The 18,891-nt window shown below is 44.5% G+C and overlaps 1 long non-coding RNA gene across 1 annotated transcript in view; it reads right to left on the bottom strand.

Annotated features, from left to right (window-relative positions):
- Positions 1–18,891, bottom strand: part of LOC146662947 (uncharacterized) — a 177,909-nt gene that overhangs the window by 90,024 nt on the left and 68,994 nt on the right. The gene's annotated exons all lie outside the window — the stretch shown is intronic.

The following is an 18,891-nucleotide window of genomic DNA, read 5'->3' as shown; positions in this document are numbered from 1 at the left end:
GCTGATGTCTTGTCATAAATTTGTGCATTTATTTAAATACTGAGGTTTTCTGGAGGAAGACCTAAAGGGTACTAGCTGCTCTAACTCCATGTTTTTCTTCTATTACTTTGCACATGCTTGATAGCTGTTTTAGCTCCCTATCAGTTCCTTTAAGCCAACTCTTAGATAGTTTACCCACCTGCTGAATAACAGTGTTCCACACCCACTAACATTATACAGATCCAAGAGAAAAGAGACTGTAACGCAGTCTGATGTCTAAGCTTTAAATGAACAAGACTCACTTGTACATACACTTTGGCCATGTTTAATACAAACTCTGTCTCTTGCTCTATGGCAGCTGAGAGATGCTCCAGCCTCCCCATGCCCTTAATTGGATAAGTGGAAGAAAATGGGTAGGTGGATTCAAGCCCTTCTTACTCGCAAAGTGTTTTTGCAAATGTGATTGCATTGAGGGGACAGTAAGTTGAGAAGGTCTAAAACTACTGTAGATATTACAAGTACGGCAGGTTGTTTCAATCATTACATGACCACTAAAATATACTTGGAAATATTTTTCCACTTTTGCCACTAGGGGGAGGTGTTGCTCAAAAGATTATTGCAGCGCATTGGCACTGAAAGTGAGACAAATAATTTAAAGGACCTGGTAGTAAACAAATGTTTATTTTCATATAGCCATATAGAAACAAAGAATAAATAGAAACAATGTATAGCAACAGAAACTTTACAAAAGAGAAATAATGTGATGCTTTTAATAATATTATTGGTAACTGCACTTCAAATGCAACAGATGTCCAATAAAAATGTTCTATTATCTACAAAATCAACGTGTGTGCTGAAACTATGTAAGTCTGATCTAAAAAAGCCTGTTAGAGATGACACACGATGCAATAATGTTTTAAGTTGAAATAAACAAAAAAAAACAAACCCGGCAAAAACTAAAGTACGCAATCCATTTCTGAACCTTCAGGTTCATCCATAAATTTACTGACTAACCAGATCTGACGCTGCTAAGTATAAAGCAGCGTACTATGCTATATAGGGAATGTTAAAGAACTGGATATGTGAAAGCATTTTTCTTCCCTTCACTAAGTGCTACAAAATAGTCGTCTGTGCCAACTGCCCGGTGGGAGATGGGAAAGACACACAAAGGTTTTGGGCCAAAGGAAGGTAGCACCAAGGACCAGCTGCAGGCCAGTGTGCATCATTGGAATGCACGCACCTTTTATCACCATACCCCTGGTGATAGCCATCCTGATAACCGTGTTCGTTGATGGTAACCATAGCCACCATATTAGTCTTCAGGGCAGCGCATGCCAAGCCACTGCTGGATGGCCATCTCCTGTCTGCGGAGCTGCATAGCAGGCACGTGCAGAGGGGGGGGCTAGAGGGGCTTGAGCACCCGCCCCTTTCCTGATGGGTGCCCAAAGTGCCCTTTTGTTGAGGCAACTTTTTAAAAAAATATATATATATATTTTTTTTAATGTGTGTGTGCGGAGTCCTGTCTGTGCCCCTCAACAATAATATTTAACTATTAATCACAGTTTTGCTAAATAAAAGGATCTGGCTTGCATCAGTCACATGATCACATTTAACCAATGATCGCCCTTGACGGCAGAACGCGCTGGTTACGAGCCGGGAACGAGCTCACAAAGAGCACGCGCATTTTTAGCGGTCCGGAGCTGTAGGAGAAACACAAGTTAACTCAGAGACACAGACTGATGCGACACAACCAGTAAGTAGGTGTACAGCGTGCACTGTAGTGTGTAGCACACAGGAGTATTAGCTTATTAGCTTAAATGCATATACTATTATACGAAATGCATATACTATTATATATTGTACATATATTTATTAGTTTCAGATGTAGCCATTCTTGTATTTTGCTTGTTTACATTATTGTATTTTGCACAACTCTGTTGCTTGTGAAGCTCGCACACAAGAATTTCACTCACATGTGCTTTACCAGTGTACCTGCACATGTGATGTGACAATAAAAGTGATTTGATTTGATTTGATTTTTGATTTATTACGTACACGTTGGTAAGCTGTCTTGTTGCAACTGACGAACTGAAACAAACGAGCGTGCTGTGTGTGCAACAGCGCGACAAACATTACCTGTCCTTTTATTAACTGCACATGTAGTGCTGGTCACAGCTGCTGGCTACCTGTGTAAGGCTGTCATGGGTCTGTAGCTCTGTCACCGTTTTAGGGAACATATTTAGTTTTAAAGTAAGTTTCCGGGCTTTTCCTGCCTTTCTGGAGGGATTATATTTCACTAAAAAACAATTTAATATGCATGTCCACATAATTATGCATTATTATAATTATAATATATTAAAAACACACGCTGTATTTTAAAGAACATACATTAAGAAGCAGATTATATTAGATTTATATTTTAAATAAGACAAAAGTTGGATTTTACAGCAGTAAAATTATTGTATCTCTACAGTTTAAACATGTAATAAGCTTTGCCCTGCACAGAGTGGATAGTGAAACAAATGGAATCATCATAATGACATTATTTCATATTTATTACTTCCCCCTCCTCATTGCTTTATTATTGTAACTCTAGTAATAAATAATAATGTAAGGATTCTGGATCAGCACCATGATGCCCATAGTATATACAGTATTCTGAAGAAGGACATGAGGAGGAAACAGCAGGAGCTGTGTGAAGCTACTAAAGGCAGTGCTATAACATTTTTCTGTCATCATTTTATTATAGATTAAGTGCAAGAGTTGTTAGGTGTGGATGATTAGATTATAGTTTATTGCAATAGCAAGTTGTGCCTTGTTCTCACATAGCAAGTGGAGAGTGATATATGAAATGATGGAAGGAAGAAGAAGGAAGAGTGATTCACAGGCAGAGCCTAAATGATTTCTCACAGTTTTTTGTTGCCTTATGGTTCCAAGCGCTGTCACCAATCTTTGCATTTTGTTATTATCTCATGACACTTGTTTAATCAGCTACCATCTCTCCTCTGGACTTTTTAATGTCTACAGTCTCAGATCAACACAGCCCTGCCCTTCCCATATTAGATTCTTGATGAATGTGTGTTGTTGTTATTCAGCCTGGTTCAATGTGCCCCTTTTTAACTTTGAGCACCCGCCCCTTTAAACCTCTCTGCACGGCCCTGCTGCATAGAGTCTACCAGGTCATAGATAATGGCCATGGACCACATGGGTGAGGGGTACCAGCACTTAACATTGCCGTCCTTCCCCACCAGCAGCATGGAGAAGTATTCTGGGCTGATTTGGAAGTAGTTTCTCATGTCCTTCACGAGGGTAGCTGAGAGCCCTTCACGCTCCACGGTAGCACTCCCTGGATGGACCAGAGGATCAGGTTAGGAACAACCTATTAAAGAGTGAATTTCACAATAGATGTAGCACATCGACATTTTCCTCTTCCTCTAAACTTATCACACTGAACTCAGATACCAAAAAAGTAGAGACCTTAGCTTTCAGAAAATATATCTGTTCACTATTTTGTATTAAAAATTCTTACCATTGATAGGATAGAGCTCCAAGACTCCGCCCATATCTGGCAACTGTGTGCCAACCAGCTTCAGAATGGCGATGTGCCTCATGCCTGTGTAACCATGGCAACCTTTTTTTGAAAAGACATCAGAATGAGGCAAACAATTTTTAGACAACAGCATGACTTCAAATGAGAACAGCAGTATGCTATCAAAGTTTACCTTGGACTATGACCCTGACTGACATGACCAGAAGAGCCTCGGCAAGCAGATTTACAGATGCTGGGAGGAAGTCATACTTGTTTTCTGCAAACAGAACAAAATGTGAAGACACGTACTGAGCAAGCTGCCAACACATCACTGTAATGCACGCCAGAAAAATTAACACTGTTTTTTAAATCTATTTATCCAGATGTGAAAAATAAAAGTTGTGTGCATGTGTTTACTGTCAGGTAATCACCGGCACTGGCAGACATTTTCAGAAGTAGGATGCGGCTGGTCCCCAATGTTACAAAGCCTAGCCTGAGAGCAAGAATGTAGGCTGATGAGCCGGAGCACAGCCTGGGGCACAAGGGCACATGGCTGCGACTGGAAATGGATCCAGCCAAACCTGCTGGAATACATACAAACATGCACGCACACATGTTTATCAGACTTCCCCTTTACATTATGATTATTATACTGCCAAAGAATTTTTTAAAACTGTTGTGTGTGTCTCAGAAAGGTTTTAAAAAGACAACATTGACAGGATGTAAGTGTGAACTAAAACTTGCAGAAATAATGATCAAATACAAGACACTAAAAATAACACTGCGGGTTAATTTGGTTAAAAGAATATCACTCTGATTATGTTGTGTGAGCCGTTTAGAGATATGTGGTGGCTTTTCCTTTAATGGCTCATCTGTGAAACAGCTTATGAGGAGAAACAACTCAGTATAATGCAATACAAAGATGACCGTGTCATTGAGACTATATACCCCTTATCTTGTATATCAATATTCAGTAAGATGACCTTTATATTCCAAGAAATCTATGTATCAGGCAAGCTTTCAGGTCAATTCTTTAAGTAATCCAAGAGTTTTATGTGGATGTTGGCTGTTTTTGTTTATTCTCTGTCAAACTATGACTCAATAAGCACTGTTGCAACAGGGCTCACAGGGATTTTCAGTCTGGTTATTGTGTCATTTGGCATACCATAACATTTTCTTCCAATTTCTCTTCCTTAACAGTAATTTTTTGACAGCCACCCTCACAATGACACCATTTCTGATGTGGCTTCAGTAAGCAGTATATGGATCAACTGCAAGCCCAGATGCATCTCTCAGGTCCTGTGTCAGGTCTTTGCTGCATTTTTTCACCCTGATTTTTCACACTTCAAAAGCTTCAGGAGGTTTTTGCTCAGCGCAGCATCAGCACCACGGAAATACACGGATAAACTGAGCAGATATTTGAAGTTTACACAGCTACATTCTCGCCTGAAAATATGTTAAACGTTTATTTTGTGACCCAGAAAGAATAATAAGGGTAACATTAAAATTAACTAGCTGCCGCCATTGTTGGAAACTGAGCAGGGCTGCGCTACGAATTCTGGGACAAGGCTTCCTCTTCTTCAAGGTTTAACGGCAGCTGGCATCCTTGTACATGCACTGCTGCCATCTTCTGCTTCAGTCCGTTATTACACCCTTAAATACTACTACTTATTCCTGCGTCTTTTGGGATCTTACAAAGCTTCAAACGACACATCAACTATTAAATTAGTCGTCGACGATTTTGATAGTCGACTAATCGTGGCAGCCCTAGTCCAAATCAGTCTTCCAGCATGATGATGACCTAAAACATACCGGCCAAAGAAGTAGTACATTAAGGTCATTGAGTGGTCTAGTCAGTTTCCAGACCTCAATTGTATAGAAAACCTGTGGAGGGAGCTTAAGCTTTGAGTTCCCAAGTGGCAACTGAGAAACCTAAAGGACTTAGTTTCTGTAAAAAGGACCGGGCCAAAATCACTCCAGAGATGTGTGCAAACCTGGTGACAGACTATACGGCTGTACTGGCCAAGAGTTCCTTCACAAAGTACCCACTTGTGTTTTACTTGTGTATCAAATACTTTTTTCACTCAGTGACATGTGAATCCATTCATAACTCTGATATAATGTTTTTTTTTCTATATTTGTTAAAATAAAACTGCCATTAAAAATTAGACTTCATTTCTGTGTAAGTGAGCAAACGTATAAATTCAGCAGGATCAAATAATTTTCCCCGACTGTGTAAATGTCACTGACTTTGGCATTGTGTTGGTCATGCCTGATTGTTTTTCTTTGTGCTTTAGGGGATCATCAGAGTGCCTGCTCCCTGCCAGTACGCCCACAAGTTGGCTTTCCTTGTGGGTCAGAGCATCCACAAAGAGCCCAATATGAAACTGGATGACCAGCTTTTCTACCTTTAAAGATAAAAAGGCCCAGTTTGCATAGGAAATCTTATTTACTCATTTTTGTTGTTTGAGCTTAGTTGTTGTTGTTGTTTTGGAGGCAAATTGAATGCAATCAGTTATACTTTGAGGATCTGTTTGGGTTTAAGTGATGGGAAAAGTCTGTATTTGTTGAGTATCTATAATCTTTGGTTTTGTTATATTTGAGACTTTTATTGTCATCATTTGCAGCACAAGATTTAGACCTAGATGCTGTCTCTCACTTTCTGCATTCAATTAATCAATAAATCTGAGTTTGTAATTCCTGGCATTTCAAAGCAAGTCAGTCCAATATTACATTACAAAATATCAAATTTTGTTTGTTTTTTTTTATATAAAAGATTGCACATGCACACCCACACAATAATTTGTAACCATCAATATAGGCTGATAATTCTTATCATAAAGCTAGCACACAGTTGCAGACTTTTAAACAATATGGTCTTCAAGACACCATGGGGAAAGCTTAAACTGTTTGATTATAAATTGCCAGAGAGATACTCCCTACAGTATGTGACAAAATTTAATCGATTTGATTGATGGCCCTAATCATGACCTTTTGACCTCCCCCCGGAAGTGTGTAATAAGCGTGACGAATTGCATCCGGAGAAGGGAGGGGTGGGAAACCCCCGGCATCCGGAGAAGGGAGGGGAAACCTGTTGTTGGAAAAAAAAGAAAAAAGTTTTTAGAGGGAGGGAGGGTCTGCAGCATGGGAGCGGAATAAAAGCAGAGCGGTGATGCAGCAGCTGATTCTGTGCTGTATAGAGAGACAGAGCGGCAGTTAGTTTTCCACAAACTCATAGTTTGAATTCTGTTTCAATATTTTGTCAATTTTCTCTGTATTTTTTTTTTTTTTTTTTTTTTTTTTTTTTACAATAGCGGATGTAATTTTACTTTCTTAAGCTGCACCGGCGCGTGTAATGGGAAAAAAGAGTGACTTCTTATTGCCTGTAGAGAACCGTTTCTTTCAATAGTATTTTATTTTCCTATAATACAGACGCAGTAAAAAACCTTTAAGATACACCATAGCTTGTGATGAAAAGAAGAACTTTCTATCCGTTTGTAACCTACAGGCTGCCTACCTCGTATGTGTAAAAATGAATAAATATCCCTTAGTGAATACTACTTTTCCTTTTGATAGTCCCTTTTACAAGTGACTGAAAAACAAACCATAATTGCCGTGACAGGCGATCTTGTTACACACACACACACACACACACACACACACACACACACCCCGCGGGTCAAGGAGGAATGAGACAGCAGATATCAGTTTTTTCTCAATGCTTATAACCTATATTGCGCCCCCCAAAAAAAATATTATTATTATTATTAAAACATCTATATGAGGTAGGTTTTGCGCAGCCTGCTCCTTGGTAGAGTTTTTTTCTTCATTACTTTTAGCTACTTTTACAATGGGTTTTCTCAATAGACAGAAAATGATGACACTGAGGAGTCAACAGCCGATATTATCATTGCTTGTAACCCGGTAAATAATTTCGTACATCTCCTCCCCTAAAATAAGCCTTAGTGGAAAAAAGCTCATATTCGAATAAGTTTATTAAAGCACCCCCTCTGTGGGAAAGAGTTTTTTTTCTCAGAGTCAAGTTTAAACCATGAGGCGAGTTTTGTCAACAGGAGGCGAACAAGAACAACTGTTGCCCATAAGGTAAAACAAATATCCGCCTCTAAGTCGTATTTTACCGTTGCAGAATGCGGAAAACAGACAGCCCTCACAAGAAGGTATTCAAAAAAAGGAAATTGGATACCTCAACTCTCCCGACTGCACACACACACACACACACACACACACACACACACACAGAGAGAGAGAGAGAGACCCGAAGGATGAGGAAAAAAAAAAAAACCCTCTCTAACTGACAATATTGTCAAGAGAAAGATGCGAAAAAACAGATGCCTCGCTAGACGAGGATAAAATGAGAGAAGAAACGGGAGGGGAGTCAAAAGAGCCGATATCTGCTCGGCCCCTACTATGAAAGTTCTACCAATCGCGAGGAAGAATCCGTGAATATTATGTCAGCATCCCGTTCAAACAACGCCGCCGATCAGAGCGCCAGGGCCATCTCGCCAGATCTGTTCGTACCTCACCCCGGTAAGTTGTTTTGTTTTTTTTTTTCTTTACGACTTTAAATTATATATCAACAGAGATGTCAATAATTTGATTACTTTCTTTTAGATTTCTACATCAATGATTTCACGCAAGTGGACTACGGTACGATTAAATAAGTATATATCATTTTTTTAAATAAGTTTAGATAGACTTGTTTTATCAAAAAATCTGATACTTACAGAAGCTATCGATAGTGCGGAGAGTAGCAGCATAAATCCGGCCGTTTTCCGTGCCGAATTAGACGCCATACTACCCGCAGAACCTCCACTGCCGCCGCGGGGAAAAGAAGAACAAGAAGACGACGTTATTTTCGTCTCCGCATACCGGGAGAACTGCGGAGAAATAAGTTTTAAAACCGAAGGTAAACAATATGTTGCATTATCCGCCATTTTTTGAATAACAGGATGTGACGGAGTAATCCAAGTGTGTTATACCGCCCCTCCCGACCCGGAGCAGATTTTTAAAAGTTTGTTTTATTTCTCGACAGCGGTAATCGAGAATATACAGACCCCGCCGCCGGGCTGTTGATGCTGACATAGGTAGTTGCTTTATTTTGTCACAAAGCTCTTCTTTTTGTTTACCCTCAAGTAATGTTTCTGCTACTGCACTCATGCACTCTTTGACAACACCTGCATCTGCAAAGGGCTTTTTGTGTTGACCTAAAATCCAAGCAACTCTGAGGGAACATTCATGAGCATGTTGTTGGGCGGTGAAAGAACTGGTTAAGATCCTTGTGGATTGATCATATTGGGCTCTGAGACTGCTAATTTTCTGGGACCTGAGTTCAGACTGGGGTGGGTATAATTGTTCAAAAGCTTTGTGCTTTGTCTCATAGTGGCGTTTGACATTGCCACTTTTAATCAGTGCCACGGTTTCTGAACATATGAGACACACTGGTTTGCTGCTTGCGGCCGGAAGAATGAACATATTGTGGCGGACCACCAGGTGGCTCCACTCACACCCAAGTTGAAGGGAAGTGTTGGGGTGGAGATTTTGGCACTTACTATATGTGAAGTTCTGAGAGTCAGTTAATAAAGTTGGAGTGAGACACTGAGACCTCTCCTGTCGTTATTACATACCTCCACATTGGTGACCCCTGTAGCGAACATGCTAAGGCTCGACGACGAAGCCAGCTCCGGCCTGGAAGCATCGGACCGCCGGACTTTCACCTCCGCCGATGGCTGCGTTTGCTGTGGCGCTTAAATTGCCGGATTTTTGGCTTCACGATCCTCCTTCATGGTTCGTGCACGTAGAAGCTCAGTTTGCTCTTCGTGGAGTTTCAGCCGACGATACTAAATACCACCATGTGGTGGCCTCACTTGACCCGCTGTCAACCCGCCGCGTGATGACTCTCGTCCGGGACTCCCCAGCCCAAGGCAAGTATGCCGCCCTCAAGGCGCTGCTGCTGCGGCGTTACTCCCTCTCTGATGCTGAGCGGGCCGAGAAACTCCTTTCCCTCACGGGCCTGGGCGACGGCACCGCTCTCGAGCTCATGGAGAGCATGCTGTCCTTGCTGGGCGCGGATGACGGAGGATTTCTCTTCACCCACCTCTTTCTCCGACAGCTGCCGGCTCCAATGCGCGCTGGCCTTGCCAACTCCCCGCTATTGGCCACGAAGGATTACCGCTCCCTTGCGGAAGAGGCGGATCGCATCCTCCTGGCTACCAGGACTTTCGGCGTCCAGGCGATTGTTCAGAACTCACCAGCGTTTTCCCCCGCCCCCTCACCGATGCCCCAGGGGCCCTCCGAGTCGGAGGGAGCATTCCGGAGCATTCCGGGAGCATTCCGGCCACCGTGGACGAGTCGTCCACGGTGGCCGGAATCGCTGCACAGCGGCACCGCGGAAAAGGGCTTTGTTTTTATCACCAGCGTTTTGGAGCGAAGGCACGGCGCTGTCTCCCGCCTTGCAGTTTCCAGACCCAGGGAAACGGGCATGTCAGCGCTCTGTAGCAGCCGCGACCGCTGGCAAGGAAAGGCTGCTTTTCTTAGAGGGCTCATGCTCGGGGAGGCGTTTCCTGGTGGACTCCGGCTCACAGAAGAGCCTTCTTCCCCCGGCTGGCTCGGACAGGCTAGCTGAGGGCTGCGGGCCATTGCTAACAGCGGATAATGGCTCTCCCATCAAAACCTTTCGGTGAAAGGTTGGTGACTGTTTGCTTTCATGACCGTGACTTTCAGTGGAACTTTGTTGTTGCTGCTATAATAGGCGCTGATTTTCTTTGTGCTCACGGACTGCTGGTTGATGTTGCTAACAGATGTTTAATTGATGCTGTGTTATTTTCCTCATTACCTGTTTGACTCAGGGTGCTCAGCCCGTGGTACATGCTAACTCAGTAGATTTGGGTGACGTTTTTCAGTGTTTGCTTTCTGAGTTTCCCTCACTCACTGTCCCCACTTTCTCGAGCACGGTGACGAAGCATGGGTGGAGCATTACATAACTACAGTAGGGCCCCTGGTGTTCGCGCGCGCGCGCGCGCGCGCCGCCTCAACCCTGCCAAACTGGCTGTCGCTCGGGAAGAATTTGCCACCATGGAGCGCCTGGGCATCGTGCAGCATTCGAACAGTGCCTGGGCTTCTCCGTTACACATGGTGCCTAAATCTGATGGTCGGTGGCGACCTTGTGGGGATTTCCGCCGTCTTAATAATGTCACAGAGAACGATCGTTATCCCATTCCCCACATCCAAGATTTTTCCGCCCATCTTGCGGGGACCTCGGTTTTTTCGAAGATCGATTTGGTACGGGGATATCACCAGGTTCCCGGGCGCGGGGAGGATGTCCCCAAAACCGCCGTAATTACACCTTTCGGCCTTTTCGAGTTTCTGCGCATGCCGTTTGGCCTGAAAGGTGCCACCCAAACCTTCCAGCGGTTGATGGACTCGGTCTTGCGCGGGCTGCCCTTTGTTTTTGTATATCTTGATGATATACTGGTGGCCAGCAGCTCGAAGGAGCAGCACATGTTCCATCTGCGTCAGGTTTTTCAGCGTTTGGCGGAGCATGGACTGATTATTAATCCGTCTAAATGCCAGTTTGGGTTGCCCGTTCTCGATTTCCTTGGGCACCGTGTTTCCGCCGAGGGCGCGGTTCCGTTGCCTGACAACGTCCAAGCTGTTTCGGAATTTCCGCATCCCACGAATGTTAAGGCACTGCAGGAATTTTTGGGGATGGTGAATTTTTACAACCGTTTTCTCCCCAGAGCGGCACATCTGCTGAAGCCCCTTTATGGCGCGTTAAAAGGTAAGAAAGCTAATGACTCCGTTGACTGGTTTCCGGAAAGAATCCAAGCGTTTTCTGATGCTAAGTCAGCGTTAGCTGATGCTGCCCTTCTGGCCCACCCATCCCCCTCAGCGCCGATTGCGTTGACCACCGATGCGTCGGACATAGCGGTGGGTGCGGTGCTGGAACAGCGAATCTTGGGTGTCTGGCAACCGCTCGCCTTTTTCAGCCGTACGCTACGTGACAGCGAACGCAATTACAGCGTTTTTGACAGGGAGCTACTGGCGCTCCACCTGGCGACTCGTCATTTCCGTTTTTTTCTCGAGGATCGTCACTTTACCGCATACGTGGACCAGAAACCCTTGACGTTTGCCATGTCCAAGGTTTCTGATCCATGGAGTGCACGCCAGCAGCGCCAGTTGGCAGCCATTTCTGAGTTTACCACGGACATTCGGCACGTGGCTGGTAAACCCAATCATGTGGCTGACTGTTTGTCCCGTGCGCTGGTTTCTCCCGTCTTTCTCGGCATAGACTACTCCGCCATGGCTGCCGATCAGAGCGGTGACATCCTCGCGCTTAAATCCACCCAGACGGGCCTCATACTAGAGGACAGAACCATGCAGGACGGTGGTCCCCTCCTCGTCTGTGACGTTTCCACCGGCCGCCTTCGCCCAGTGGTTCCCGCTTCCTGGCGTCGTCAAGTTTTTGACTCGGTACATGCTCTCTCTCATCCAGGGGTCCGGGCCTCTGTTAAACTGGTCAGCTCTAAATTTGTTTGGCCAGGCCTTTGCAAATCTGTTAAGGAATGGGCGTCGGCGTGCATTCCCTGCCAGCGCGCGAAGGTTCATAAACACACCAAGGCACCCCTGGAGCCGTTCTTCATACCCGGCAAACGTTTCGATCATGTGTATGTTGATCTGGTGGGTCCTCTGCCGCAGTCACAAGGTTTTACGCACCTTTTGACTGTTGTTGACCGGACCACCAGGTGGCCGGAGGCGGTCCCCCTGGCGTCCACTACCGCAGAAGTGGTGGCCAAGGTGTTTTTGTCAACCTGGGTCTCGTGTTTTGGCCCACCCGCGGACATTGCGTCAGACAGAGGCCCCCAGTTCATTTCCGAGCTTTGGTTGGCCATGGCTGATGGACTGGGGGCTAAAGTCCACCGCACAACCGCATACAACCCGCAAGCTAATGGGATGTGTGAACGGTTACACCGGTCGCTTAAGGCTGCTTTTCACACCTCCTTAAAGGATGGCAATTGGGTTGACCGCCTCCCGTGGGTTTTGCTTGGGCTGCGCTCTGCGGTTAAGGAGCTTCCCCAGCTGAGCTAGTGTTTGGTCAGCCCCTCCGCATGCCTGGAGAATTCTTGCCCGAAAATCCTCCTCCCTGCTTCGATCCATCGGTGCTATCTCTCAACCCGCGTTTGCACTCGCTTCGGGTTCCTGGTCCGGTGCGCCATTGCGTGCCTGACACCTTTGTTCCAAAGACTTTAGAGACTGCTAAGTTTGTTTTTGTCAGGCACGATGCCCACAGGACAATGCTGCGGCCGCTGTATGACGGCCCATTCAGGGTTATTGAACCGGGCCAGAAACATTTTGTTTTGGATTTTGGGGGTCGAAGGGAGACTGTGTGTGTTGACAGACTTAAACCTGCACATGTTCTTCCGGACAGTAATGTAGTGCCGGCCCAGGCCCCTCGCCGTGGCCGTCCTCCTTCGATGGGGTTGACAGACTCTGGTTTTCCCCCCAGGACTACCCCCGGACCACCGGCGTTTGAGCCTCCTCCTGCCTTTCCTGCTCGCCTTCACCAGCCTCGTTCACAGGATGGACCTTCCTCTGCCTGTTCTCTCCCTCCCAGGTTCAGTCGTTTGGGTCGTTTGCTTAGACCCAGGGTCCTGGACTGAATAGAGACCTAACTGTGTGTTCAGGGGGGGGGGGGGTATGTGTGGCGGACCACCAGGTGGCTCCACTCACACCCAAGTTGAAGGGAAGTGTTGGGGTGGAGATTTTGGCGCTTACTATATGTGAAGTTCTGAGAGTCAGTTAATAAAGTTGGAGTGAGACACTGAGACCTCTCCTGTCGTTATTACATACCTGTCGGTCCATTCAGTCTTGAAAGTTCTATTTTCAATGTCTACTTTTCTCTTTTTTGAAAGCGCCATGGTTGTTTTACCTCTTGTGACTCCCACTCACATCTTGTCTCACTGTATCGTTAATCGTCTCGCTTGTCATTCGCCTCTCACCGTCTCTTTCCTCTGTCTGTCTGTGTCTGCACTCAGCGTTGCGATCGCCTTGAATGCGCAGATGTGATTGGCTAAGTAGTGTCACGTGGGTGGCTTAACTCGCACACCATTGGTTTGTATGTTCCCTGGTCTAATACAATGTAACGTTACCGCTTAAAATTGAATCGCCGGTCAAAATTAAATATAATTTAATATTTTGTTAACTATAGGTCCGGGTCCATATAGGATGGCGACTGGGTCCTGACCGCGTGAGGCATCCAGAAGACGTTTCAACAATCAGCTCATCTTTGGGTCTGCTGATGTCCAGAACATAGTTGAGCTAAAAAAACAGAGTTGTCATAGACTGTGGATGACAAAATCAGATAAGCACTAAAAGTTGCACTTTGCGACATCTGAAAACTTTAACATACAAGCTACAAGCTACAACATACACCATGATGAACGGCTGGCCAAAATGTTCTCAGGCTTTGTCAGAGCTTCGCACGGTGGTCCACACACGTCAGGAAAAGTTGCATCTGTTGACCTTCTATAGGGAGTGCAGAATTATTAGGCAAGTTGTATTTTTGAGGACTAATTTTATTATTGAACAACAACCATGTTCTCAATGAACCCAAAAAACTCATTAATATCAAAGCTGAATGTTTTTGGAAGTAGTTTTTAGTTTGTTTTTAGTTTTAGCTATTTTAGGGGGATATCTGTGTGTGCAGGTGACTATTACTGTGCATAATTATTAGGCAACTTAACAAAAAACAAATATATACCCATTTCAATTATTTATTTTTACCAGTGAAACCAATATAACATTTCCACATTCACAAATACACATTTCTGACATTCAAAAACAAAACATAAACAAATCAGCGACCAATATAGCCACCTTTCTTTGCAAGGACACTCAAAAGCCTGCCATCCATGGATTCTGTCAGTGTTTTGATCTGTTCACCATCAACATTGCGTGCAGCAGCAACCACAGCCTCCCAGACACTGTTCAGAGAGGTGTACTGTTTTCCCTCCTTGTAAATCTCACATTTGATGATGGACCACAGGTTCTCAATGGGGTTCAGATCAGGTGAACAAGGTGGCCATGTCATTAGTTTTTCTTCTTTTATACCCTTTCTTGCCAGCCACGCTGTGGAGTACTTGGACGCGTGTGATGGAGCATTGTCCTGCATGAAAATCATGTTTTTCTTGAAGGATGCAGACTTCTTCCTGTACCACTGCTTGAAGATGGTGTCTTCCAGAAACTGGCAGTAGGACTGGGAGTTGAGCTTGACTCCATCCTCAACCCGAAAAGGCCCCACAAGCTCATCTTTGATGATACCAGCCCAAACCAGTACTCCACCTCCACCTTGCTGGTGTGATACCCACTAATGTGTGATCACATTTATGTGAATTAATTTAAGTAATTTCACTTTCAATGTAAGTGATATTTCCATTTGGAAATGCCCTAAATAACTACAGTAATTGTAACAGGAAACTTGGTAACTACCCTGGGATGTTTGTAGCGGACGCTTCATTTTTATACCAATAGGTGGCAGTGTGAGACCATGGTTTGGCCTGTTGTTAGCAGCCTGAAGCGCATGGTCCGCGCTGTTTTCTCATAATGGCGGAGTATTCAGGAAACGGCAAGCCAAGTCTCTCTGTCTGATCATTTCTTTCCTGTTTACAGGACACATATATAGCTGTCTACAGGTGCTGCCACCCGGTACCTGTAACAGTTTTCTGGGGGCTCGTCCGGGATCAGTCCTGCCTTTGAGGCTGGGAGCTGATCCAGTAATACCGGTACTTTGGGCCAAGAGTGGCAAGAAAACACCAACAACTCCAGTCTGCTGGTTGTTACCGACACCTCCTGCTGCTGCCTGATGGAGAATAGATGCTACTAATTGTGCAGGAAATGCATTGGCCATGTGTCACAACTAGCACAATGGACAAGAAGTAAGGAAAAAGACAAATAAGGACTGCTTGGTGCTGCTTGGTGCTCGGACCATCGCCCATCAAGGCAAAAACTGTACGAAAGCTGACATTGTGTGACCCACTGCAAGGGATAGGGAAGCAACCATAGCGGAAGGTGAGAGGAGGAGCTTGGTGTGGGCCATCAAGAAAGACCTTCTCGCCCTCTCTGCTGATGAACTGTTCCAGATTGCCAAATCTCTGGGTCCAGTGCCAGGAGTGGATCAGTCTTGCCTTAAGTCAGGGGATGAAGACAGTTGCTTCGAGTACATCAGTGGTTTCATGTGCAGTAAGGCTTTATTAGAGTCAGAAGATCAGGGCATGTCACACTTATTGTCACTGAAAGATGTTGTTGATGCTGTTACCCAGGGTCATGTTTCTGATTTGCAGATACAGGCTGCCACTGGTAATGATTCATGTGATCTATGTCCAAATGCTCAGCCTCATGATGTCAGTGTTGAAGTGAGTCCAACTAATGCAATGTTTTTAGAAGATGGTCATAATAGTGGTACAGAAGTAACTGACAGTGTGACCCAGAATACCAGCTCTACTGCTGTTTCCCAACGTGATATAGAACTGCAAAAAATACTCTTCAGTTACGAAGAGCTCTCTAAGAAAATTAAGCAGTACATGCCCACATCAGGCTCAAAGAGGAAAACAGATTCGGACAGGTTCATGGCAGGTGAGACTGGACACTTAACCCAAATCACCTGACCCGCTGGAATGAGGGTGTCATACCTGCCAGTCCGCAGACGTCCACATTGTGCAGGGGCTTCATCAGCCTTGATGAGGTTTACCAGGAGCTCTGCCTTTTTTGTTGGTATTGACATGGCATTGCAAAGCAGGGTGACGAGAGTTGGCATGAACCGTCCTGGTTGTTCCTGCACAAGTTCCTCCATCACATTGAAACCCAGCAGCGGTCTCTCCAAAACAAAACTGCTTACAAGAAAAGGCACAGTTATTGACAAATTAGGGTCTTCATTCCCTCTCAAATTAACTGTGATTGGCACCCAGCCATCAAATGGGAGAGTGTCACCATTCACAGCACGGACTTTTAACTCTTCTTCAGTATCAATGACTTCATCAAGTGACCTTACAGGTGTATCTGGTAGATATTTATTTATCACTCTCTTTCAATCATGCTCACTTGAGCTCCCGTGTCCAACAAAGCACTAACTGCTAAACCATTTAGATGGCACTGGGTGAGAGCTTTTTTTCCAATTAGTTTGGCTAATTTTTCACTTTTACTGTTGGTTGAACTGCCAAGAAGTATAGCAGATTTATTTTCTTGGTTATTCTGTCTCTGGGTTGGCACTACATTATGTTTGGTGTCAGCGTCACATTTTGCCAAACTTACAGCAACAGTCTCACTAGTACTACATAGGTCAGATTGGGACGGAGCGTGGGACACGGTTTGTCCCGTGACAGGGACCGGCTCCCGTTTCCCTGACGTATTGTTTTCTTCATGCAGCCAACTGCGCGGTGGCCTTCCTGGGGAAAACCTACTCATCCATCCCTAAGCCACTTTTTAAAGAGGTTAAAGAGTACATACAAGAACTTTTGGTAAAAGGCTGGATAGTAAAGTCTCAGTCCCCGTACGCCGCCCCAGTCGTCTGTGTCAGAAAGAAAGATGGCAGTTTACGCTTATGCATAGACTATCGCCTTCTGAACAAAAAGACTGTTCCCGATCGACACCCACTGCCCAGGATACAGGATCTGATTGATACTCTGGGTGGGTACTCGTGGTTTAGCATCTTAGACCAAGGAAAAGCTTACCACCAGGGCTTTGTAGCTGAGGGCTCTCGCCACCTCACTGCCTTCGTAACACCATGGGGTCTTTATGAATGGGTTCGCATCCCATTTGGTCTCACAAATGCCCCAGCTGCTTTTCAGCGGCGCATGGAAGAGATGCTTGGCTCTCTTAGAGATGAATGTTGCGTCCCATACCTCGACGATGTACTTTGCTATGCAAAAACATTTGACGACCATGTTGAGACTAGAGATGGACCGATCCGATATTACGTATCCGTATCGGTCCGATACTGACCTAAATTACTGGATCGGATATCGGAGAAAAATAAAAAATGTAATCCGATCCATTAAATATCACGAAAGCACCTCACAAAACTTGCAACACGCCGTAACTCACCTCAGAACGTTAGCACGTCGGAGCAGTATGTCTCATGTGATAGAGCGGCTGTGGCATGCGGGACCTGTCGGTGGTCTGGATAGCATTTGGAGCTTAGCTAGCAACCTCCGACAAAGTTATCCCCGAGAGAAGTACAGCAAGTGTGTAAGTCCATCTCTGAATGTTTGTAAAGCATTCCCGCGTTAAGCTTAACAAGCGACTGCCTCTTCTTGCTGCTACTTTAATCATGAAACTGCTTAATGATCAGCTGATCGGCTTTTCTGTCGTGAGTCCGTCTCTCTGGTTTGTTTTTGGCCCACTTTGCACCAGAAAGAGGAAACCAGCGGCTGAACAACAGCAGCACGTTTAAGCTTGATAAGCTGTTGTTAGAATGTATTTAATATTACTTTCTACACCAGGATCTTTTTCTACGTAGCTGACGCTGGTAACTGTGCAGGGGCGGATCTAGCAAAGTTTAGCCAGGGGGGCCGATAGGGCATTAACAGGGAAAAGGGGCACAAAGACATACTTTTCTTTCTTATTCTCATTTAAAATGTCTAGCTTTTAATAAATAATTATCTGACACCCAAAGTTTTAATTTGATGTAAAAGGAATAGAAGTCAATTACTGTATATAGTGACTATTAAGTCTAATATATATACCCTAGTAAGCTATAGTACTTTTTCCTTTGGGAAGGTACCATCTGTGCAGTCTGCAATTTTGTTGAAGAAAGATGTTGAATCTATTTAATATTTCTTGAAAAATAATTGATTTCTGTGCATTTTATTTCACACTGCATCAAAGTAAGGTTGATTACGTCGATTAAGCATCATGAGGTGGAGCATGAGGGGTGGTTCCCTATTTTTTATTTATTTATTTTTGTTGTTGCTGGGAGTTGGAACCCTATTAGTTAGGTTGCTTAATATTTCTGCTAAGTACTCTTTAAAATACCAGAATAGGGAGGATGGTGTAGGTTTAAGTTTATTAGATTGATCAGTATTGCTGAACTATGAAATATTTTTTTTTGCATACAGGTATAACAGAATAGCTTTAGTGTAGTTGTTGTTTTAAACTTGAGTATGAACTTATACAAAATGCAGCAAGATATTTAAAAAAAACAGTTTTGTTGATTAAAAAACACTATATCGGATTCATATCGGTATCGGCAGATATCCAAATTTATGATATCGGTATCGGACATAAAAAAGTGGTATCGTGCCATCTCTAGTTGAGACCCTCCGCAAGGTTCTCCAGGCACTCCAAGAACATGGAGTAAAATTGAGGCCGGA

The sequence above is a fragment of the Rhamphochromis longiceps genome, linkage group LG8 (assembly GCF_057381845.1).
Source record: "Rhamphochromis longiceps isolate RC_006_pf linkage group LG8, R_longiceps_female_GT1.1, whole genome shotgun sequence".
NCBI lineage: Eukaryota > Metazoa > Chordata > Actinopteri > Cichliformes > Cichlidae > Rhamphochromis > Rhamphochromis longiceps.
The sequence above is the reverse complement of the archived record's forward strand: the minus strand, read 5'-3'. Positions and strand labels throughout refer to the sequence as shown.